Consider the following 26,079-nt stretch of genomic DNA (forward strand, 5'->3'; position numbering starts at 1 on the left):
AGACAGAGCATTTGCTTGATTGGATTCCATGGTCCCTAGCTTTTGCTTGATATTAGCTACAATTTGTTGCAAATTTTCAACAACTGCCAATTTTGAATTTTGAGCAGTAAGATCATGGACCTGTCTTCTGATATCCTCAAACAGGGCATGCAATTCATTAATATGTTGATTGGTTGGTAGAGTGGCCACTGCCTGAGTGAGATGTTTGATCTCTGCCTGGATATTCTTGATATCTTCTGATTTCAATATGCGATTCACTGCTCTCTTAATATTTTTAAGTTCCTGTGATGTAGGCAGATTTGATACTGTATTTTGTAAAAATTCAAGTGCCAATTTTACATTGTTTAATTCAGAAGCATCAGCCACATTTTGCATAGCATTTTGGAGCAGGGCTATATCTGCCTGAGATGGTGTTGAATGTTGTAAAATTTCAAGTTTTGTTTGGATATCATCGATCAAATGATGAAAATGGGATAGCTCAGATTCAGTGTTGAGGTTTTCAAGCTTTGTGATTTGGTGCTGGACACTGACAAGAGTATCTACAATCCCAGGCAATCGGGATTCTAGTACATTTGCCAAATCACTTTGCACTGCTGCTATTGTACCTTCAAGATGAGTTATGGAACTTTGAATTTTTCCAAAATCTTCATATGTTTCAAGTTGCAGCTTAATATTTGCTACACTCCGAGTGATTGCATTCAAAGCATCAGAAGATGGCAAGTTGTTCATAAAATTTTCAAGTGTCACAATTTTTTCTTTAACCTCGGCTATGGCATTGTTCAAGGGGTCCAGATTAGGTATTTGGAGTGATTGAATCTGTTCCTTTAGAGTGGAAATCACTAGATCAAAATCTCCTTGTGATTTTATGCTTTTGACAGTTGTTTGGAGCTGTGTCTGGACATTATTTATCTGCTCTTCTAATTGCTGTTTCAATTGCTCAGAGTTGTTAGCCTGGGTCTTAAATTTGGCTTGAGGAGCTGCTACAGCTTCTTCTAAACTTTGAAAATTATCCAATGTGGCCAAATCAGTATATTTCTGAAGCAGCAATTTGAGTTCAGAATCAATTTTAAGAAGAGGGTCCATGCATTGTGATTGTAAATTTGTAATTTCTAATTGAAGACTGGCATTAAGTGTGGTTTGTAAAGCTTGTAAATCACTTCTTAATTTCTTGACTCTGACATCAAGCATCAAAATCTCATCACTGTGATCTTCATGCCTTGTATGGCCAAAAATATCATTAGGCATTTTTGTTTTAGCGGTTATTTATTATTGAATATCTAATTCTTAATTCTATAAAAAAAAGGTATAAGCTTGTCATAGGATCCAGGGACCTCAATATATGAGCAGTCACCAGCAGAAACAGTATAAACAGTGCCAGAAATCATGTTTGAGTGCTTAATTCTATAAATATTTCTCCCTACTGAAATTTTAACATCACCCTCAGGAGTTGTAATAAATTGCAATTGCCCACCTACAGGTAATTGGTAATGATTTAAATTATTGTTAAATATGTACAATGTTTTGCCTGTTTCATCATCAATATCTGTAAGTATGCTGTTCAGATGAATAATTAACAAAGCACTCAGTTTAGATATTATATCAGAAGAGGCTTGTGGTGTTGGCAGGTCCATAATACCTTGTTTTTTGAACCCAAATAAGTTCATAGGCATGTTTATTTATTTCAAATCATGCTCTATAATTGTGCATTGATTGCCATTTTTCAAATCACAATGACCCCATGGTAGAGTATGTATGCCACATGATAAAATGTATCTCTTATCATCATGTGGGTCCAGAGCCACTTTTCTTACAATATTGCTAGTCAACAAGTGATCCACACTCTGGATTCTGGATTCTGATGTTTTGATTGTGCTACATGATTTGAGACAATTTTTATAATCTTCAAATTGGAGCTCTTTTTCAACAGTTACTCTGCCAATGCCCTTGGCCTTTTTGGCAACAACACCACTACATGTTTCAAAACTGTACATCTTGGCCCTTAACCCAGCAAATGCCACAATAACATCACCAAGTGTCTCATCTTTTAACTTGCCAGGCACCTTTTTGTTGTGGGGTTGAATTTTTGAATGTTCACTGGTATCAAAATATTCAAGCAATTCAGGCTGGGACATATCTTTATAAACATCTTCTGTTTCAATATCAAGAATAAAACTATCCGTGTCCATGTACATCAATTTTACACTATCACCATAAAAAGGTTTCAACACATCATAATACAATTTTAACATGTGTAATTTGGCCAATTCCAATATCACAGCCCCTACATAAATAGGTTTATCAAACTTAATTTTTGTTTTTTTCATGTTGAAAAGTGCCATATTTTCATCATAAATTCTTCTATAATTGAAGTTGGGCTTTGCAACCAATTTTTTGCTCAGGCTGGGGTCAGTAAATATTTTAACATCGGTATGTTTTCTGACATTTTCAATTGTTTTGCCATACACAGAATTGACCATCAATTTAAACAATGCCTTATCAAATTGGCTTTTTGCAGATGTTCGAAGCTCTGTATTTGTATTAATATATGGTTTCAACCATTTTGAGTGCCAGAATCTCAAAACTTTGCCAATTTTGGTCACTTGAACACCATGTTTCATCAGGAACTGGAGGTTTTTGTAATATATGACATAACCCTGTTTTGGCTCCAGTGTCATCATGAGTTTCTTCTGTTTAGAGCCAGGTGAGCACTGAACCTCGGGAATTGGGGGCAGATCAGAAAATGTGTTGTGTAAATCATCAGGAATTGTCAGATCAACCTCTAAGAAGAGGCCATAATTACTGTCATCAAAATTCTTAAGATCTTCAATATTGAAATCTTCAACCCATTCAAGCCCTGAATATGGCAGTTTATCCATCATAGCATAACCATACAAGCTGTTTGCATCTACATACAGTATATATTTTGATCGCAGTGCTGGATCATAATCAGGCATATATTTGTTATTTGCTCTGGCATATCTCTGACAGCATTGCACCATGCCTCCTCTTATACATTGTTCCATAAACAAATACATATCTTGATCTTGGATCAGATCCAATTGCATTTTAGTGTTTAAAAACATTGCAGACCATGCTAGGCCTGGGGCACTGTAAAAATATATTGGATCCAGTTCATAATTTTTCATGGAAGATTTTCTGAATGCCTGCAATATATCAGCTAAGAGGGTCACATCAAGTTTTAAATATGCCATGTGATAATCACCAAATGTCTGGCATTTTAAATTGTTCCACATCAACTGGGCATGGTGATAATCATCATCACTGATTCCAGATCCTCTGATTTTGCTGTAAAACTCTTGTTGTGGTGGCAGAGCACACTCATCAAATTTAGAAAAATCTGTAACATAATCATATGGATATACCCCCTTCCGCCTAATTAATTTCAGGTCCTGATTTGGAAACAAAGCACATGTGATTTTGAATTGATCATCAGATAATTGAGTGGCCAGTGTAGCCAGGCTAGCCGATAAAATTCTGTAAGAATCAAGAAATCTTATGTGAATAGGAACACCATTAACTTTAATTATTTTGCTAATAGCAATATATTTCTCATCATTTTCAGCTAAAATATTTAAATTCTGCTTCTCAAACCCCTCATATCTGATCAGATGATGAAAATCATAATTGGATGCGCCATGGCAAAATATAGGGACAAATTTTGGTCTCTTGATCTTAATATTACAGCTATTACACAGGGCCATTTTGAATTTACCATCTGTATGAGAATGGTGTTTCACCTTGATTTTTGTATCTGAAAATTCAGAATCACATACCGGGCATTTTTCTGCATTGTTGAAATCTTCAATCTGTTTCTCTGTTAAAGGCAACATGGGTTTTGATTTTAATAAGATATTAGATGCTATGTCATGGCACTCATTTTCTATTTTATGTGCAAATTTTTTGATGGCATCTGGTCCCATGTGTGAATATTTTTTACTAACAACACCATCCTGTACAACAACATAATAAAAACTAGAAGGTTCATGTAGCTGGTATGGTGTAATTGAAGATTCTTCAGAATCTGGATTGCATAATGCAAGAGGTTTGAGATTTGATTCAAAATCACAAACTATATATGCTGGGTGTTCCGACAAGGCTTCAAACTTTTTGAATTCTGCATTTTCACTTGGCATTGGCATCACCATATGAACAGGTTTATAGTTGCCACAGTATTTCAGATGCTCAATTAACTTGTTTTTGGCAATTTCTGCATTCACTTCCCGAACCCCATTTACCATTTTCCTGCCATCAAATACACTTAAACATCTTCTGCACAACTTGAATATTGTATTGGATTTGTCTATTTGCTTTCTCACTAAAGCTTCAAGATTATGTATCAGAGTGTAATGATATGTGCCATCCCCTTCAATTAAGAGCAAATCAATCGGAATAGCAGATTCATCATCAAATGTACTGATTCTGAGAGGTTCTATCAAACAATTGCCACGGCCAGTGGAACAAATAAATACATTAATAGATAATTGTTTGCCATTGATATGCCTGGCCTTTTTTTTCAAATTTATCAATATTCTGAACAGACATTGGATATTCTAAACCCTCCATTGCTTCATCAAAAATATGTTCATGTTGTTTGTAATAATTTATTCGCTCAGAATGCCTTGAAACTGGATACAAAGCAGCTAAAATACACCACAAAAAGCATTTCTCATCATTATTTTCAATATTAACCACGGCTCTTTTGTTTTTAATATTGGCAGGTAATGGCAAATATGTAGATCCTTGTAATGGGCTGAATTCAGAAATATTAACATATAACTTGTGTGGAGATCCGCATAGGCTCCATCGAGACTCTTTTGCTGCAAATTCAGAGTGTTTAATATTCAATTGATCTATCAAACTGCTTATTATTTAGTCTGAATTTGCATTTGAATATACCGGTACAGTTTCTGTTATGTGGGGCTGTGTAAATTTTGTGCCATTTGGCTTCTTATATTGAGTAAACAATTTGAGGGACAGCTTATAAGAGCCATTTTGTGCATTTAGAATTGCCTGCACATCAGGATTTACACTGTTCAAAAAATTCTTAATACCACATCTTGGCTCTGATTCAAACCGGTAATCTCTTAATTGGCTATTAAAACTGCTATGGATAGGTGGTGCATAGCGTGGCTGCTTTGCTGCTCTAGCATTAACAGGTGCTTCATGCTTCCTTTTCAGACCAGATGTAGATGGTTGTGAGGGCAATGTTGATGACTGTACATAAGAATTATGGCATCTTGGACACAATTTAGTAGCTTTTCTGCATTTCTTACGGTCACAAATACGGCAATGCCTAGCCCAATTAGAACTAGATATATTTTTATTACACTGATTGCAATATTTTTGTTTTGGCATTTTTGTTGTTTATTTATATAAAATTTCCTGGTCCAAAAAAACAGAACTATGCCAAAACAATTATAACAGCAATAACTATTCTCTGGTGATTCCCAATATAAAATAATTTTGCTTTTTTATGCTGTTGAACAACGCTTTTTACCAGGGTTCAGATCTGGGAGCAATCAGTTGTATATCAACTAGCAGTAATTATTCTCAAAATCTCACGTGTGGAGATATTATTTTGCCACATGTATTTCAATCTTACACATTTTATCAGGACTCAAACCCGAGCCTCTTGCTTACAAAGCAACAATATTAACACTTTGCCATCAGGGGAGGCTTCATATTTTATCAGGACTCAAACCCGAGCCTCTTGCTTACAAGGCAATAAAAACCATGGAGCTATGCACCACACTCTACTGGGTCTCAGAACCCAATAGCTATGAGCTTTATATCAATTCAAGATTCCTGGGATTTTGACAGAAAAACACACTATAAACAATAAGATGATATGAGAACTTGGCATAGTCTTAAGTATAGGCAAATCTGTCTGAGAGGCTTCTTCTTTTTCTACACTAGAATTCAGAATTCATGAAATTTAAAAACATATCACACTTGAAGAATTGGGGCATATGCCCCTCTTGACATAATTTTAAGTGTATGCAAATCAGGCTGTTCAATCATTTGAGCTCTTCTTTTTCTTCACTTGTAAGTGGTCCTTATCCTATAGCCAATCCCACTACTTAGGTCGTAGGTTTGAATATTACCATCCGCTAAAAGAACAAATAAATTATGTAGAAGACGAGAGGGGGGAGGTTTCTGGCGATATATAGTTTTAGTATGCACTAGTGTACCATGATATTGCCAAGAATATTTCATTTTCTGACTAGATGTGTTTGTTGTCAGTCTAATGGATTATGTAAACATTTAAAAGTTAATTTGGCTTATTGCGTAATATTAAAATCAAAGTAAATTTTGTCGCCTTGCAATAAATTAATATTCAAATGTTATGTTGAAAAAGTAAATGAAATAGATTCAACTATAGTTTACATTACATAGACTCAACATGAGATTAAATCATAAGAGTAGAACGAAAAAGGTAAAGCTATCCACTCTGCATTGATTGCTCCGTGCTATGACATGTAGCGCTCCACATATTCTCGATTTCAGTAATCGTTTGAGATGCGTGATCATCACCACGCTTCGTCCGCCTATATCCCCCTTAGTCCAGGTTTACCTGGTTTATCTTTTAATTTGAGGCTGGGTGAACCCCAAAGCGTTCTACACTGGGGCATTGTCTGAAATACTCCTAGCTGAGATCACCCACCTTCGAAATGGAAACTGGGTCTCCCGTGTGGCAGTCAGACACTGACATGTCCTTCCTGGACGTATGAACAGACTGCTGAAGTATACCATCCCGCCTGATAGATATGAATCTTGTTGCGGGGGATAGAAGTTACGAGATTAATGGAAGTTCATGTGATAATTTTTGTGCTGCTGTTACTATGACTTTTAGTGCATTTCGTTATGATTTAAAATGTTGTTCTTAATTGCATAATCAAGATAAATAGATTCGGAATCCATATGTTAAAACGTAAGATCTGTGTTTTTCTGTATATTTGCTGCAAATCTTAATGTTTACCCGTGCCCTAGGAGGTATCACGTGTATACCGATATACAGTCTCATGTTACTCATTCTCAATTTGTATTGAGATAAATCTATTCTCATGGTTATTAATATCCTATAGTTGAACCTGGCACGACCGTGTCAACACCTTACCTATTGGACCACCGCTGGTTTAAAAGAAAATAATAACCTGTTTCAATCCGATTTAGTATTACTTTCTAATCGTCAAAAAGTGCCAAAACACGCCGTCGCAAAGTTTTCAAAATCTTATCTGATTATACTGAGGCTAGTAATGAACGAATCCGAATACACTTGATACACGTGTAGCCTTTTCCCTCCTCAACATAGACACACAAATACGTACTAACAGTTCTGTGAAATGAACTAATATAATGAATTTTCTGTACGCCCTTTCCATAAATCATTAACCAAATCTTTGTAGACATTCTCGGGATGGTTATAGTTTATTTTATGTGTGTTCCATCCATGGTGATGGACATGGTGTTGGGTTTTGTTACTTATGCATTGGGTGAATGGTTCTTATGACAATGATTTGGTGCTCAAAACAATAACAGAAAAATGAAAGATACAATAAACCTAAGAGCGACGTAAATAAACATTAGTGTCCTCTGGAGAAATATTACTTTCAGTGTAGTGCTAATGAGTTTCTTTGTGCATTTATAACTGTGATGATAGTGAAATTACTTCTCCGGACTGCAGTTACATAGGGACTGTCTACCATGATATGATTATTCCATTTATGCTTCATATATTATGTGTATATTTCAGGAAACACTACCTCTCGCACCCCGTGTGCTTCGCTTTGGCAAGAGGGTGTGTGTGTGTGGTGGTGAATGCCGCCTGCACTAGCTCACTTCCTGCGTACACAATGTTAAGTCAGCAGATGAGAAGGTGTTTGGCCTCAACTTTTCGGCAAAGGCAGAGAATAAAATAGGTGAGGAGTCGGAGGAGAATAGTCAGTGCTTGATTGGATTGTGTGGAGACAGGGAGGAGGCTTTTGATTAGTGCGAGCTACATAGTGTGGAGCGAACGTGCACCATCATCGACAGGTATTTGTTTTCCAAAACAGGGTCGGATTCCTTATTAAATAGCATCATCAATAGTCTGAATTTCTATCTTTCACCTGTCACTTCCTTTAATTGTATAATTTGAGGCAGAGTCATTTGGGGATGGTTTCCGAATATCGCGGGCATCCTCTTTTATACATATTGACCGCCCCAAGGGTCTCTGTACACATCTTTCAGAACTTGTCCAAGCACTCGTTCAAATCTCCCTTTTATTCATTAGCATTACTCAGAATCAACGCCGTCTATAAGTATATTTTGGCTAATTGTATTTCCAAATGACGCAAGTAAACTATCGTTGTGCCGCTGAGTAGATGTTGAATTCGAAAATTCAAATTTTCCTTTAATTTTTACTATAATTTCTCAAAAACGTATTATCCTGTTGACATAGTAATTGATTTATTGATTGATTTGTTGTTTTAAGTCCACCTTATGCACAGTAAGGCTAATCGGGACTGGGCCTACAGTTTAAAGTGGGATCCGAACGACTACGTGACTCCACCGGGTATCGAACCCAGGACATAGTTATTGATTTATTGATATTCTATAGACTGAAATATTAGATAGAAATAAAATATTAAGAAATATTGTTATGATTATAATATACATTGTTTTGAGCAAAACAAAATACGAATTTATTAGTTATAGAATCTTAATGACTTTTAATTTCTATAATTTTATGAATATAAGATTTGGGAGAATATGTGAAAGTGTTAGGAAAATAAATTTGTTATATATTCTGTGACTTGGAAGAATTATCTCTTAGCTACAAAGATTATATGATTTTTTACTGCATTCGGTTACTTAATGCCGTGTGTTTTGTAGCTACGTTAACTGGGAAGATAAAATTGAATGACAAATAATATATTATATAAAATTATGGATCTATTATTAGCTACAAACGTGATTTTTCTTTGATAATAGGTTTGATCTTAAACCAAATGTATTGAGAAACGGACTATAGAGAAATTCTAGAAAAAATGTCCCTAAGATACAAATTAAATTCTAAAGTCAAATCCCTCATTATTGCATTTTCTCATGTTTTACGTTCTTATTAGACTGATTAGATTCCCCAATGAAAACACGGTTTATCAGTTTATATTTTACCTCAACACTTATACCATTTTATGTTTTCAATTCGGCAGGTGCAAAACCACGCCAAGCACAGATATTAGTATGTTTAGAATATTTAATATTAAAATAGAAAGTCTGCACTATGCAAAATTAAATAAGACAATAAGAGAATTTAGAATTGTTTAAAACATTTTTCAATTTGTAATCAGAGAACAAAATACAATAACCGAGATGCATTCTTGCATAATTTTCATTCACAGGAAGTATTCTACAGACGTAATCTTACACGAAAAAACTTTGATCGTACGATTTCTTATATTTATCAGATAGATGACAATGATAATATCAAATTACTCAGAGCCGGATCGGTGACCAGAGCTTTAAATGTTCGACTTCCGATCTCTCCACGAAGTTCCGGGTTCGAGTCCGACCTGCATATGGATTCTTTATGAGTGTCCATTCATCGATCCCATCTAATCTTCACTCATGATCATCGTCGCGATATCCCAAGAAGTTGCAGAATAAGTTACACTAAATAACTAAATACTCAGGAAATATTACGTTAATGAGTATCCGATTTAGGTTAAAAACCTGGGCAATTGATCTCCCAGAAGATATTTCGGGGCACCGGGACCAGAGCCGGATTAAGGTGGGTACTATTGATGCTGCAGCATTAGGACCATTCCTGAAATAGGCCCAGATGAAAACAGACGAGAATTTTCCGAAAGCTGAACAGTTTTCTTTTGCAATATTAGCCTGAAAATAAATCTTAGAATGAAATTTGGAGCCCCAATTTCGGACGCCTAGACACAGCGTTACTTATTATACAGTTACTATTATTCTTTGCGCTGTGACGTAACTCTAACGTCCGTTGTGTTTATTGTTCACCGAAGATTTCAAGCATCAGGCCCAATTTCGTCTTGGCCCTTACTGGGACCACTAGCAAGCTGCTGACAACCTCCGCATAAGCATACGTAAAAATATATTCCTTAAAAACACGTAGAATGCAAGAGGAAATTTAATGAAAATAGTCATGCACAGGAGACAGGTGAGTGGAGAAGGTTACGTAATGTAGAACTACACAATTTGTATTCATGTCCTGATATTATTAGAATAATTAAATGAATAAGACTTGTTTGGGCAGGCCATGTGGCACGAATGGGAGAGGAAAGAAGAGTTTGCAGAATCCTTGTTGGGAAACCTGATGGTAAGAGACCTGTAGGAAGGCCAAGACGAAGATGGAGGGACAACGTTAAGATGGACCTAAAGGAAATCGATAGAGATGGAAAAGATTATATAGATCTTGCTCAGGATAGGAACAGATGGAAGGCCTGTGTTGCTGAAGCCATGAACCTTCGGGTTTAAGAAGGCTAGAGAGAGCGAGAGAGTAATGCACAATTTGACTAGTAATACTCGTGTGATCCACTGCACAAAATGTGGAACAACATAGAAAAAGCTTTCGAGCCAATTAAAAAACTTCGAATAGTTGTTGTTAGCAGTTGTTGGACGTTCCTGGTGTGCGTACCATAGCCAAACGATAAAACTAAGAATGAAACTGAGAATCGAACAGAGTACCTACTTGCACCAAGGGTTGAAGCGCTAACAATTCGTTTACCACTGTCTATAAGAATTCCGTCACGGTCAAGTGTTGCTCCACGCAAGGCGGAACGTGTGACTGTCGTATATTGTTACATCACGCTGGTCAACTCTCACTTAATAACAACCCGCCATCGCATGCAACGAAAGTGTAACGTTTCTTTTTCTTTTTCTGCACGAAAATCTGAAAAGAGGATCGGCACATGCACACAGCTGACATCTGGCGGCTGGGGAAAGATCACACGGAGTTCCCGTTACCTGTTTGCCCTGACGTCACAGTGAGTGGTTTCTATAAAACGTAAGGCGAGCGCTGAGCGACTGCTAGTCTGTCATTGCAATCTTTGGGTGTTCAGTGTGATCTTCCTGTTCAGTTATACTAGTGATTTCGACGCCCACCAGTGTGTCTACGCGATACCCTTAATATATCTTTCCTAGTTCACGAAGAATTCAAGGTAGGTTCATTTCTTTTTATGTAAAAATTTGGTACTGTTTTTTTCTCGTTTCATCGATCAAGTGATTTTTGTAGCTTTGTCAATTTTACAAAATAATGACGGGGAAAAAATATTTTTCTTGAGGTTAGGGAACGAGAAAAAATATTTCGTGTCGCAATGGCCCTCGCTGATGGCACAGTGGTACCGTGGTCGCCTTGTAATCAAGGGGTCTTGGATTTGATTCCCGGCGGAGGCACATAGTGGTTCGAATAAACTGTATATCCAGTCCCGATTAGTCTTACTGTGCATATAGTGGACTTAAAACACAAACTCAATCAATCAATCAATCGTCACGCGGTATGCAATGTCAAGTTGCTGTCGGCCTTCGTGGCAGAGTGGTTGGCACAGTGCGCTGCGACGTCAGGAGTCCCGGGTTCGTATCCGGCCTGGCCTTGGGTGTTTGTGAATGTCCCTTCATCAGTTTCATTGCATCACTCATCCTCATCTTCGCGATAACCAAAAGTGGCAGAAAGACAAAGTAAAATAAACCAAATCAATCAATAAATAAATATCCAGTTACAGTGCGTAATGAAGTTTTCATCAGAAATAAGTTATTGCAAAAATTAAGTTAAAAATATATTCTACAGGATAAATTTTCCCATCTGCCTGTAAGGATTTAAGAAGAAATAAAGTAACGTAACACACAATAAGTATAATAAACAGTATTAATAGGTTTTAATTACTATCGGATTATGAGTTGAAGGCTCAAATCGTCATCTCGTCTGCTCAGGTTCTGGTTTCGAGTACAGGTCAAAGCATGGCAATTCCGAAGTGTTCTTCTTTGAACCATTTCATCGTTCATTCGCATCGTCGCGATTAATCTATATTTGCCACGAAATTGACGTTAATCGACACAAAATTATAACGAAAACCCTTTTACCTAAAAAAATGTGACAACGTAATCAATTATGAAACTGATAACTGCTGACTTATGAACAGGGAACGGATTTATATGTAGTATATATTTTCTTACCAAAATGTTGAGTTAAATATGGATTTAAAATTGCAATATTTATCTTTTTAATAATACTGTATAAGACACTATACAAGCTACATAAAGTACAGTATGCTTCATTTGACAATAATTATAAAACAACACAAAATGTGTTTTCATTTTCTGTTTCCAAAATAATGAAAAATATAAATTTGTTGCAAGAGTTCGAACGTGAATTTCCTTCTGTTGTCTTTTAACATGGATTTATAATTTGTAAAATTTCATTCAACATCGCAAGAACTAATGGGAGTTATTATCAGTTATTCGCAAGAAATTCATCCAGCTCTTTCGGTCATACGGAGACATGTAAGCAGTTAAAATGTTCCGAAATATGGAAATAATATGTAAAAATAACTAAAATATGTGAAATATGAGCCAAAACCTAATATATATAAAAATATTGAAAATAAAAACGGAATTTTTGGAGTCCACATGCCATGATGCGCAAAGATAATACAAACTATAACTGATTTCAGTTTCATACATAAATATGTATTTATTTACATACAAATCCATTCTTTACTCATGAAAATGTGGTCTCTGAATACCTTTTACGGCCTTAAGTCTCCTTAGCTCATGATGATGAAAATTGATCAATACCAGTCAACAATAAACTCCGATAGGATCATCGGAACTAATCCTACTTTTTTCAAGTATACCCTAATCAATGAAATATGTGCCCACCACAAACTGAATCACTTGATTACAAGGTGATACGATTTTCACCAGCGTCACATTTGTTTATTTATTTAAAATTTAGTCACTTTCTTTTCAGTTATTTTTTATTGTAATATACAGTGCTATTAAGATGAACCAGTTCTTATATATTTCACATTACGTAGGAAATTTTGAATCGAAAATTATAATAATTGCATCATTTGACTCATCAGCGCTCCGTCTTTCGTGGCGGAGTGGTTAGCACAGCACGCTGCAGCCCCAGGGATACCAAATTAGAATCCCGGTCTGGGCATGGGTGTCCCTTCATCAATTTAATCTTATCATCACTCATCCTCATCGTCGCGATTAGCCAAAAGTAGCGGAAAAGCCATGCTAAATAACACAAATCAAATCAATTTATCAGTTCTGTTATGTTTAAATTATCGGGGAGAGACATGTTACGCCAATATCTTCCACATGCACTACTTCCTCCGGAATTTTGGGGTACACGTCCTCTCTGTTCCCCCTGTTATTTAATCGAACGATTTAATGATACCTCCTTCACCATAAAAAGTTATCGGTGTCCAGCTAAACTGCTTTAAGAGGTTGCGTGTCTTTTAATTGTACAAAATTGTACGGAGCTCAATGTAGGATATACGACACGCAATTGTGTTGCTAGAATTTGAATGACATCATATGAAAAACTTACTATTTTGTGCTTCGTCATGGTTGAACGGAATTAGAGAATTTTTCTACATCCTAAGGGTATCAAGGTTTAATCTTAAAATCTCATCTTCATTATTAATTGACCATTCTTTCTCAACTCCAACATTAATCTAAGTGTTGTAAAGCAGCGTAAAATAAACTGAAACACACATATCTTTCGTCGGATTCATTTTCATTTAGGAGATATTTAAATGCGCATGTTCACAAACTATTTTCTGTTGGAAGTAAGTGAAAGAAATGGGGGTGTTTTAACACGCTATAGTGAACGCCTCTAGTTGGAGCGTGGGTGTCGAAGTCTTCATTGCTGTAACTTGTGGCGAGAGATATGAAAGGATAATGACCGAGGTGAAAACAAAGTAAAAGGTATTATGTATATAGGACTATTATGTATATAGCCTTCCTTAAAGCATGAGTGCAAATTTACTTGGAACATATCCTCCCCGAAGAGTTCAAATGTTTTCACTGAAGTGACAGTTACTTGTTACTCTACACATGGTTTAGTACTTTTAACACATTAAATCTTTTTCAATTTAAAATATGTGTTTATTTTTTAACCTAACCACACTAACTGGTTATTGCGAGAGTCAGATAGGCCTACATTCTGACTTGGGCGCCGCGGACATATCTTGAAACACTGAGGGCGCCGGGAACCCCTGACATAGATGCTAATCGTATAGGTTCACAAGGGTCAAACATCGGAAGCTATCAAGCCACTGAAAACGTATATAATATAATACCGATTCTTTAACTCAGCCATTGGACGGTAGATTATTGAAATGATGATTTGATATATGTATTGCTCCCACATACTACGTAAAGTTAACTTTCCGACATTTTTTCTCTAGACATGTGTTTCTGAAATATTAAGTTAATTTCATATTCGATTCATATACCCAAAAAACATTCTTTAACGATGGCATACATTTAGGAAATTTATGAAAAGTATTAGACCACAATAAATTACAAGTCGACAGACCATTGATAAAATTCTTATACAACTACATGGTTACATTCTCAGCATGTATTGCACTAATATAAATGCTTAACTTAGAGCCAGTTTCATAGGAAACATTGTGGATATAGGAAACAGTAATCGAATGGGCGGGCAAGAACTACTTTCCTCTACTCGCATTATTGTGGTTCTGGAACAGGCAAGGGAAGTACAGTAAAACCTCGTTAGTCCGGACTCCGATAAGCCGGACTTCGCTTAATCTGGACAGGCAAAAGGCAAAAAAAAAGTGTGATGCAGAACCAGGTCTGTCGGGCACATCATCATAATATGGGTATCGCGTATACACAGCATTGCTTTAATGTTACTGTACTGTATAGTGAATTTAGGCCCATACCCTATAAATACACCATAATAAACGTGTTTTGTTGCTATAAACAGAGTTTTAATGCACTTTCTACTGTTGTTTCAGGCAGTGGCGAAGCGTAGAGTTCCTAGCAGGGTAGGCACAGAAGTGCGATAATTTCCATTAGTTGCTTAAATCTGTAAAAAGAAAGGGAGGAGGGGGGGGGGGTTATGTCATGGAGAGTGGTTCAATGTCTCTCCAGACAGCTTCTTTACTTGCCAGTGGCGTGACGTTTTTAAAAGTGTTGTTACCGGCCATCAGTACGATAATTATGTCTTAGACGTTCTCCTCCCACCCACCAGATGTCATCGATCTAGATTTTTATTCATTTCTGTTTTTTTATTTGTTTGTATTTTTTCAACCCCTGATTTATGCACACACCTCCAGAAAGAACTACCAATCATGAGACATCGCGTAAATCCAACGAATAATGCTCGAACCCTGTTGTCAATTCTTCATCACTTTTTTCTAAATTTATTTATTTATTTTGCAATTGAGGTGAAAAGGGCTAGAAGAACCCCATAATTTTCGGGTCAGTCTGACGTTTGTGCCGTGAGCAGACGACAGAATTCCGCACTTTCAGCGACTGCCAGTTCGGTATGTTCTATTGCTGCCAACTTAGTTTTTTTTAGCAAGACTCCCTCGCACCGAGGAAAACACCATTGTTATCTGTTGTCTAACTAAAGGAATGGTTGTAGTTAATTCCAGTCTTTTCTTTCTAGATAAATGAATTTCTGACACCTGTATGTGCAAGTAAACATAATTTAAATTTTGAATATTTTCGTCTCATTTGTTCTGGTCTATGCTAATCGTGACGATGAGAATGTATGGAGAATGAATTAAAGATGACCAGGAAACATTGACATGACCACAATTAGTCACCTGGCTTCGTAACGTGTTAGGATGACGACTACGGGGCTTTCAAGAAAAAACATAAGTATGTATACTTCGCATCCTAGTTTGTTCTACCCCTTGTGTTAGTAGACACCTTTACGTGATAACAGAACATAGGATCCTTGTTTGGGACCCGGCAACACGACAGGTTACTATGTAACATATAAACAGGTTATAATAAATGTAGTTGCTTGAGAGAATAGAATCCCAATTTTAGGCGCAATTTAGCTCTTTTCTGCCAATCCAATGTGACAACACTGGCCTGTTCCGCCAGACCTGAAACAGACATGGCCCGCGCAATAACCCCAAAACCCTCTTTGTCCTAAACCCAAAAAAGTCTTCCCTTGCATTGTATTTGGCCGCCCTCTTCTCTTGTTATCCCTTCAGGATAAACGCTTCGCTTGTGTCGGCTGCATAAAAAAATATCTGCTTGTAATATTTATTCAACGACAGTGTTAACGCATTAAATAACGTTTCAACAACTTTGAATTTTTTTAAATATTTTGCTGTCACTTGCCACTGCTACTTGCAAAGGAAAATATAGTTGAAAACATTTTAGAAATGATTGTTATAAGAAGGAAACATGAAAGACAAAAAGTGGGTCCTACCTTACTGATGATTACATCTTCACTCAATTAAGAATTCGATTGTTCTTGTTGTTCTTGCATTTCAGTCCAGCACTTTTTGCATAAATCTGATCGCTGCACACGACACCAATCAAAAACAAAGCTCTACCATCACGAACCTCGCGCTCCGAGCCAAGCGCCAAGCTCCCTTCTAGCGTCGTGAGCAGGAGGCAAGTTTTCCCAGAGGGTGAACGAGCGGGAGAATCCCCGTTCACGATAAAAATAAATTATTCTATTCCCAGTGAAAGTAAGACTACTTTGTAAATATAAGGCGTAACTATCATTTTAATTTACGTAATTTGGTATGAAGACTTACTTTACAAATATAAGTTCTTTGGACTTTCTGTTTACGTTACGGTGTTGGGTGAATCGACAAGACCATCAGCACTCTGACCAGAAAACGAAGTCAGAACTACAGTACTCCGTAATTTTCAATTTCACTTACACTTGTCGATGAAAGGAAGGAAAACCTAAGTTTCGTACAAAATATGGAGAATGTACAATGAAATAGAAGTCTCTCTGCACGAACACTGGCTAATGTTTATAAAAAATGCTGGTACACCACAAATTTCCAACCCTGGCGGAAATGCAGTGTTGCTGATATGCTGTTCGTCCTAGTGGGTAACACCGCGAGGCCGGCCTCAGGAGCACGTTATAAGCATACGTACAGTACTCGTAAGATTAGACTTCCCGCATATACGACCGTAGGACGGAATGTGAAGAGAAGAGGCCCCAGCAAATGTGCCTCACTCCGTGGAAAGTTCGTATACTGGACAGGGTTAGAATTTTTTTGTAATTATCATAAATGAAAATTCCAAACTTTTCCATTGCATTACATATGTTTTGACGAAATAAGTAAATACACCTTTAAAAGAGTAATGGCGTGGGTAGGCCCGGCCTCCTGGCCTCATAGGACGCTTCGCCACTGGTTTCAGGTTATTTCAGTTAATCCGGACTTTAGTTAAACCGGGCAACTTAACCCCTCCCATTAGTCCGAATTAACGAGGTTTTACTGTATTATGAACATTTCGTGCATTTGTAATACGGTCACTTATTGAGATTAGAATGTAGAAAAGCAGTTATATTTTATACGTGTCGCATTTCGGATCTAGTTAGTTACGAATTAAAATAGGTACAAAGAAATCAGAAATAAATGTTTGGGTGCCAATTGGAATATAAGCTATTCTAAAAAATGCTTATTTTAAAAATTTCCTTCAAATTAAGGGACCTATTCAATAAGGTATCAATGGAACCACTTACAATTTTAGAAATTTGGTAGGCTCCTCCGGAAATCCCCACATCCGTCAAATGTCACGAAATTTCAGAATACCTCCGTCAGGTTGACATAGGCGTTTTCGTATACACGTGCACATTTTTTGCGATTTTTTTCTCATCTTTAAAATACCTACCTGTTACGAAGTTAGAGACTGATTGGAACTAAACCCACTTTTGGGGATCCATTCGAGAGCAGTTCAAACCTATAAATACTTATTTCCTACAAAATCTGTTTAATATTAGCAGCCCCGTCAAAATGAGTTTTCATTCAATCATTTATTTCCTAGCAGGACTCCATCGAGCTTCAAACCGCCAAGCAACCCTCGAAGTTCCTCCTGCGTTTTCTTGCAATGTTTTTCTTAGTTGATGCAATGCATTTATTATCCAATGCGAAACTTTTAGCCTGTGTTGAAGTTTCAGACTCACTCTATGTAGCCTATGGGAGAGTGTAGTCTGTTTCGTATTTCGTAGAGGAACGGAGGAGTCGTAGGCCACCGTGAACTGTTTGAAATGAGGCTGAAGGCTTGTTTACATTTTAGTACTCCTTGTCTCACCAAACATTGCGGGTCCAATAACAAATAACTATTCAGGGGGAAGGGCCTGACTAGTGTTGCCCACGAGACGAGACTTTGGCCTGTCTCGTCTCGTGGAAATGCTGTGAAATGCTGTCTCGTCTCGAAAATATTCGTTTGTCTTATGACACATGGTCAATCTCGTCTCGTCTCGAATTTTTAAAAGCCTGTCCCGTCTCGTCCCGTGGGCAACACTACTCATAACACACACTGAATTAAGAGAATCATTTTGTCTTTCACCCCCTCCGAAGGGTTGATAAAGGTTCAGGAATTTTAAATATCAGGAGAGAAAATCAGGAAACATAAATGGGTTTTGAACCGTAAAGAACCTTTTTATCTGTAATGTATTTCAATTCGGTCCAGGAACCTTTTTACCAGATCAATTTAAATACGGTCCAGGAACCTTTTTTTCCGGCTGAATTTAAATACGGTCCAGGAACCTTTTCTCAGTGAAACAAAACGCAACTTGGGTCGAATTTAAATTTAGCGAGAAAAAATGTTCCCCGTCCTGTTACGGAACGAAAGAGAACCCATTAGAATGTATGGGTTCCTGCTCCTCCCGCGTTTCATTTTAGTATTTCTTCTAATATCGAGTATGTGATATCGCATGACATCCTGAGGCAACAAATCTAGCGATCGGTGGTCAAATATGAACTTCTGGTTCATAATTAATGTCTGGCTTACCCAAAGAATTAGGAATTATAAAGACGCATAGAACGGAAGAAGAACATCTGTTGCTTTATTGTTCTATTCTCAATCTCAGGTACTTTCAGCTATCTCCTGAATAAACAAGTTCAAAAGGTCGCAGAGAGGAGTGTTTGCAACAAGGAACAACGGAATGCCAATTCGCCACACCAAATGGGAAAAAGGAATGGGTGGGTGTGTTGTAATGTTGACAAAAGTGCTCTCTGAAACGAGTAACGTGTCTTGCTCTCAAAGACTTGTGAGTTACGGTTAACGACGTGCTTGTGGAGATTTTCCGGGGTGGCTCCTGTAGCATTGAATACCACAAGAGGAGAGATATCCACAGATGAGACAGCTGACATGATCCACAGAATGATGTATATCGCGCAGATGTCCAATAGATGGAATCTAGTTAGCGTATCGACATAAAATGCAATTAAGAATCTAACTGTTAGTCTAGTCAGGAGTTTGCTATACTAGCTTACTAACTTATTCTCGTATAGAGTTTCAAATGATGGTCTAATAACTTGTGATCATCTGTAGCGTGAAATGATAGGGACTTGGCTTCACCTCCAGTTAGTTGATCTAGTAACTCTTAGTATTGTCTCAAGCCTAGGATATGCTAACTTAAAATTAAGGGCTTAAAAAGCAAAGGAATACATTACGTCCATTAACTTGTGATTATGATTAATTAAGTTGAAGAGAGCAATATTTTGATATGTATAGAATATGTATAGATCTAACATTTCTTAAATTGTCCATCGAGACGAGAGAGTCAGATGACAAGAAATCCAAACGATTACCAGTCTCTTGCTCCAATAAATGTTGCAGATTCCAAGTTGCACTACGAGAAAAAAAGTTAGTTGAGTATTCTAGTTACATTATGGGAGTTGTTTGACAGATTTGTTATCGTCCCTTATTTGTAGAAATGGGAAGATGAGAGGATAAATAAACCAACACAAATTGAAAAGAAAGTGGGGCACCATGTGTGGCCTTCGTTAAAGTTCCCATCGTAACATTCTTGCCAGTTCCTGGGAGGAACCATGAAGAAATCTTGACCAGAATGCCCAAGGCCATAATAGTTTGCCACCTAGTCAGTGGCGGCGATTGGGTTACAAAACTGAGGAGGGCAAGGACAATTTACTTTCCCTTGGTAGATAAGGTTTAGCATAGTGCGGGAGCAAAAGTGGCAAAAAGTGGGGGGGGGGGCAACTGCCCTCCTCGCCCCAACCCTAATCGCCGCCACTGCACCTAGTAATAGTGTTCAGTGGGTTCTCTTAAGAACAAAACGTTGCTATTTGTGGAGCAGAGTGGGCAATGGCCGATCATGAAATAGTATGAGCTTACCCCCAAATAAATATTTTATTAATTTGATTTTATCCCTCGTAGCAGAGAACATCTAACAATATTTCGAGGCATCTTTTCACTTGCCCGAATGAAATCATGTTACGACAATATTGCATCAGGATTTGGTAACGATTCTATCCACCTAAATGTCTACAGTTTTATTCTGGCTTAAGAACTAGTTAGCGAGATATTTGCATCGACCTGAATCTAGGTAGAATTTTGTGGCCGATTGTGGTTTCGTCACCTACGTTTGGTAAAGGCGGAGGGAAGCGGAGGTACGTGCAAACAACATCGCATGGTTGTTTAGTATTCAGGGGCCAATACTCCTGCAAGAGCGAGTAGTCGGTCTACCAGTTATTCAGAAAAATCTAGAATGACTTGAGTGTGCTCCATTCACCACTTGGAACCAGTATTGGCAAAAGGTAACAGTTCCGAATTGCATTACACCTTTATTTTATCTGTGCTGGTCAGCGGAGGCATTGCAATTGTTGCTTTCTTACTCTCGGTAGATTTTATTTTATTTTTCTTTATCGTACAACTAACTTAATCACGACAGAGATGATATCGTATAATGGTTTTGTTGAAATGAATGAAATGGAACACTAGTGATCTATATATTCACAGAAATTCCATTGTAGCCATTGTGTGACTCGTCTGCAAACAAAATCGGAACCGGTATTTGGGAAATGTAACAGAAAAACATGAAAGAAGTGTCTTCAACACAGACTTAAACGACCTATTCGAGACCTTCGTCTTAAGGCTATACTGTTAGAAATTACCGTAAATTTACAATATTCTATTCATTGAAACTGAACAGTCTCCCTGTTAATTTACAAAAACGGATAACCTCACTTGATCCTTCGTCATTACAAACTTAGTCAATTTCCTGTGTCGCTGATAAAAAAAAATCATTTTTTTTTTTGGAGGAAATGAATGCAAATGAAATAAGGTTTCAATTGCAGATAATTTCACCCATTCGATATTTTTATAATAGTCTATTAAAGAGTTCAAAATTATATAACTCTAAACAGACAGTATAAGGCTATAATGTTTTAGGGAACTGTGAGAATCAAATGATCAACGGAGGAATTTATGTAAATTTATTACCTAAAAATATCACTACTTTTTTAGTTAGAATTTGCAGGGTGCACAATGCGAACTCCACAAAAAACTTTGGAAATCACGCATGAAACATTCCGATCTACTGTTACCAAATTTTGTGGTGTTCGCACTGTGCTTGACAACTTGAAACGCATTTCCCTCACAATGTACGTTTGTTGAGTTCGCCCTTCTTATCCGCAACGCCTCAAATAGACAAGAACAAGAATTTCGTACATCGCTCATGTTTTATGAATTCTTGCAAACAGACACATTACTTGCAAGAAATTTGCTTTTCACTTAGTATCCCTTATTTGAATTATTAACTTATGATCAAAAAGATGATTCATGTTGTGCATTGTATCTCTAAATATTTTACCGTTATTTTACGGTAATGCTAAAATAGTATATTGCTTCACCATATCTAAAACAACCATTGATATTTTCCTCATTGAGACGAGTACAATAACTCTTGCCCTAAATTCGGAAAAATCAGACCTGCTGGTAAATTTAATGAGAGTGTGAATGATGAAGAAATATCCTGAGATTCCCGTATACCAGCATTGTTTCCATTTGCGTGTTGCAACGCAGTTGCATGTTCGGCAACTTGCGCCCGTAAAAAAGAAAAAGTCTTGCCTGTACTGTCTGATAAATGAACTCCGGGAACATTTCAAATCATTTGTCGATTCTTTACATAAAGTAAAAACTCAATAAGAAAATAAAACATTATGACATTGCCAAATATACGTACAGTTTTGAAATGGAGTTATGTTCTGGTTTGGTTTCTAATAATTGGATCCAGGATTTTGCCCTAAATGTTACTTTGTTTCGGTACTACTATAATTGGTCCATGTAAATTCTATTGTGCCTAAAATGCTTTAAAAAGGTTGGTTTTTTCGTGTTTTAAGTCTACTTTATGCACAGAAAGGATAATCGGGACTAGACCTACAGATTAAAGTGGGATCCGAACCACTATGTGCTCCACCGGGTATCGAACCCGGGATTACAAGGCGGCGACGCTACCACTGCGCCATCGGGGAGGCCACAAAATGCTTAAAAGAATGACGTAATATTGAAATGTGTTTGGTATTCTCCTTCTGGGTTTTCCGCCGACAGTTTAACTTTCAATAAATCTTCAATTAACAAGAATAAAAAGCGATTGTTGTCATCGTCAATGTCACAGTTCTTCTGAGACTTATATGCACCAATCTTGATATATACACAGGCCGTCTGTCTCCATGCTACCATTCGTTTATTCCAAATGCCCCATGGTTGATTGATTGATTTTGTTTATTTTACTTCGCTTTTCTGCCACTTTTGGCTAATCCCGGAAATGAGCGTGAATGATGGTGAGATGGATGAAGGGACGACCATAAACATGAGCTACACAGAGTATTATAACGGCTGCGAGTCCACAAACGCTAGAGCCTTGCTAGTCTATGGTGAAAGGGAAACCTTTCGGTGTCTTCGGAAAGGGCACTGCGGATCACTTATGGCACTTTCATACAGCACATGCGACCAAACCGACTGAAACATTCATTGGGGACGATTCAAAGTACTCGATATAGGAAAAGTTAATGTTATTTATACAAATTAATAACGAGTACTACATTTTCCATAATTTTCAATAAATACACATATCTACTAATGCATTTACTACAAAGAAGTTAAAAATACAGAATTCTTAGGAAAGAGACGAGGTATTCGTATTTACTTAATGCTGCTTAATGAAGCTGTCCACGGCCTGCCTCCAAGCACCGTAGCGATTGGAATCTGCAGACGACAGTTATGTAAACCTTCTCGTGTGTGCTTGAAGATTTCGTGGTTACCCTCTGCTCCTTCCTGAAGAGCCTTCATCCTTTCTGCTAATATATGCTCACCGTGAGCACGTAAAGCCGACAAAATGCTTTCTAAACATGCATCCATGCCTACTTAAAGCATAGAGAAGAAGAGCTGTTAATTGCCGAAGAGAAAAAGGAAAATATTTCTGAAAACATCGTCCAACAGTGGAACATCCGACCGTGGCACCTAATTGCCATTCCACGTAACAGCTATCTTCCACGCCGCTGGACCCAAGGAGGCGCTTCGGCATTGTAAACCGGAAAGTCGAGACTCATTGTAATACCGTTTATGTTAATAACGTTTAACTGTTCACTGCGGAACACCCCGAAGCTCAAGTGATGCCGCTTGCATCTGGGGAGTCTCTTGCGGTCTCTCGGTGTGACTGATGCTCCTCCGGGAGCCAGGAGACCAAGTGGCATGGATATTTCTTCTGCACGCAGGGATGCATAAGTTCTTATCCATATGATAGAATCAATTAGAATAACTCTTGCAGTTTGCTAATTTCCTTTCTTAACTCTTTGCGGTACGGAATCATTGGATAAATTTTCAGTTCCGGGACAACGGCGTACAATATGCATCACTAAAAAAACAGGGAGAAATGATAAATAGAGGGTTGGAGAGAGATAGAAATAGAGAGAAAAGATAAAGAGAAATAGAAGGATGGAAAAAGAGACAAAACTGTAATAGCATTAAAACGTAAATATGAAAAATGGAAATAATTTGCGAGTGTGTACATATAATGGCATAATTATGATAATTATATAATGTGTTATTGAGAAAATGAACATCTGATGAACAGTGATGCAAAAGTAAATCACCTAACAGCGTGAAAGAAAATAACATACGTAAATAATTGTACTGTTTCTGTATTCAGTGAGCTGTCAAGCAAAGGAATATATCATATTTTCAAAGCTTCCAAACAAAAATACTTCTTAGTATTCTCCGTACCTCATTGGGTCAGAAATTTGATGATGCAGAACTTGCGTCACTAAACTGAAAAGAGTTAAATGTTCTTAATGTTTCCATGGATTTTTACAGTCAACTTTATGCTCAGATAAGCAAATCGGGACAAGATCTAGTTTACAATGGAATCGAAGCATTGTGCAATGTGCTTATCCGGTGATCGAACCCGAGACCTGCTGAGATAGGGAATTGCAGTAATAGATAACACGAAGCTATATTTCTTAACAGGAATTCAAATGTTTTCTTATTTTCATGTTGTACCCTTTTTTATATATATATTGCACTTCAATGTTTACGACCCACTATTACATGTATTTTTAAAGTATTTGTAATCTCTGCGTATATTTTTTAACATTCTCACACCCATGAATTATTTTATGAAAATAAATGTATTGTTCATGCAGTAAAATATTGAATTACAAATGTAATGTATCATGTTTTAGCATTCACATTTAACTCGTAGCAGAAACCTTTTCTTGTCATATCTAATTTAATTTATTCGTTATGTAAACTTTATGTAAACTGCATCAAGTTAAAATGTACATGATTCAGTTTATGTATTATTGAATTGTGATACAATAAGTAGCTAATAATTCAATCTCAACTTTTTCTCTGTCTCCTTCTTATTTTATTTTTCCACCCATAAGTATAAGCCTTCTTGCCAGTGAACAGTGGCGTACGCCGTGTGTTTTGTTTACTTGGGATTCATGCGAGTACGCTAGACTATTTTCCTCTCAACTCGTAAAATAGATTTCAACGAATGAAAGAAGGAAACGTATAGAACTAATATACTATGCAGATTTCGAGACATGCTGCCTGATCTTCTGAATCCTTCTTCCATAATTTGCGTTTGAACGTAGACCACTTATCGAGATGCACTTACAAAAGTTTATTTGATATTTTCAAACTTAAAGTACGTCAGTTTTGAACATGAACATGAAGCACACAGATTCTAAATGGTTGACATACCACTGGTGCCAGTCTGCACTAGTTCTTGATCTTAAAATCTTCTAGCTATTTAAACCATGGTTGAAACATACTGGTAGTTCTCAGCGGAAATCGTGAAGCTATTCGCTACGTGCGTCCTAAGGGCAGCTCCCGAAGTGGGCCACTTCATTTTAGGCAAGGGGGCAGTGTGGCATTGGTTCAGCAGCTGACGATTCTCGCATTTCTATCGCAAAGAAATCAGGAACACTCAGGCATTGCAACTGAAGTTAATGTGTTTGAGTACCACAGCTGCTCTTAAATTATAAACCATTGTCCGAAGGAGCGAGACAACCTATTGCAATAATTCTTCTTGGCTCTTGGCTATTTTCGAGCCTGCGCGAATAGCAAGGGGCAAAAACACGCCGCACCGTGTCACGTGAGTGTCCGATGTCATCAATTTTGTCTGCGATGCGACGATGTGACACCACGCAAATGTATGCGGGTCGTTGGTATGCGTGCCTCGTACGCCGGTTGTCTCGGCAACTAGACTTCTTCCGACTCATTGTTAGTCCACATGGGGCTGAGCCTCGTTTGGAAGTTGCAGAGCAAATATTGCCAACTTTGGACAGGCACTGGATTCCCTTGTGGGTCCCTAATAGTCTGGGAAATGTACTGAATATGTAAATACAAATTTAGTTATTTTCACTTAAACATGGAGTTAAATATAAACTTAAAATTGTGAAAATTTACCTTTTTAATGATATAAGACACTACACTAGCTGTTGAAGATTGTAAATAGTATTTCTTTCCGCTCCTCATTTGTTTTTATTTTACTCCTTCTGGGAGCTTCTTGTAAGAACGTGGAATTCTGGGAGCGTGATATTCGAA

General features: G+C 37.3%; 1 protein-coding gene across 1 annotated transcript in view; it reads left to right on the forward strand.

Annotated features, from left to right (window-relative positions):
- Positions 1–11,074: 11,074 nt before the first annotated feature.
- LOC146004348 (uncharacterized) overlaps positions 11,075–26,079 on the forward strand; it is a 179,730-nt gene continuing 164,725 nt past the window's right edge. The window contains exon 1 of the mRNA XM_083143135.1: positions 11,075–11,192. The gene's annotated coding sequence lies outside the window, so the exon portion shown is untranslated. The remainder of the gene's footprint in view (positions 11,193–26,079) is intronic.

This window comes from Lepisma saccharinum, chromosome 21, assembly GCF_977018435.1.
Source record: "Lepisma saccharinum chromosome 21, izLepSacc3.1, whole genome shotgun sequence".
Classification (NCBI taxonomy): domain Eukaryota; kingdom Metazoa; phylum Arthropoda; class Insecta; order Zygentoma; family Lepismatidae; genus Lepisma; species Lepisma saccharinum.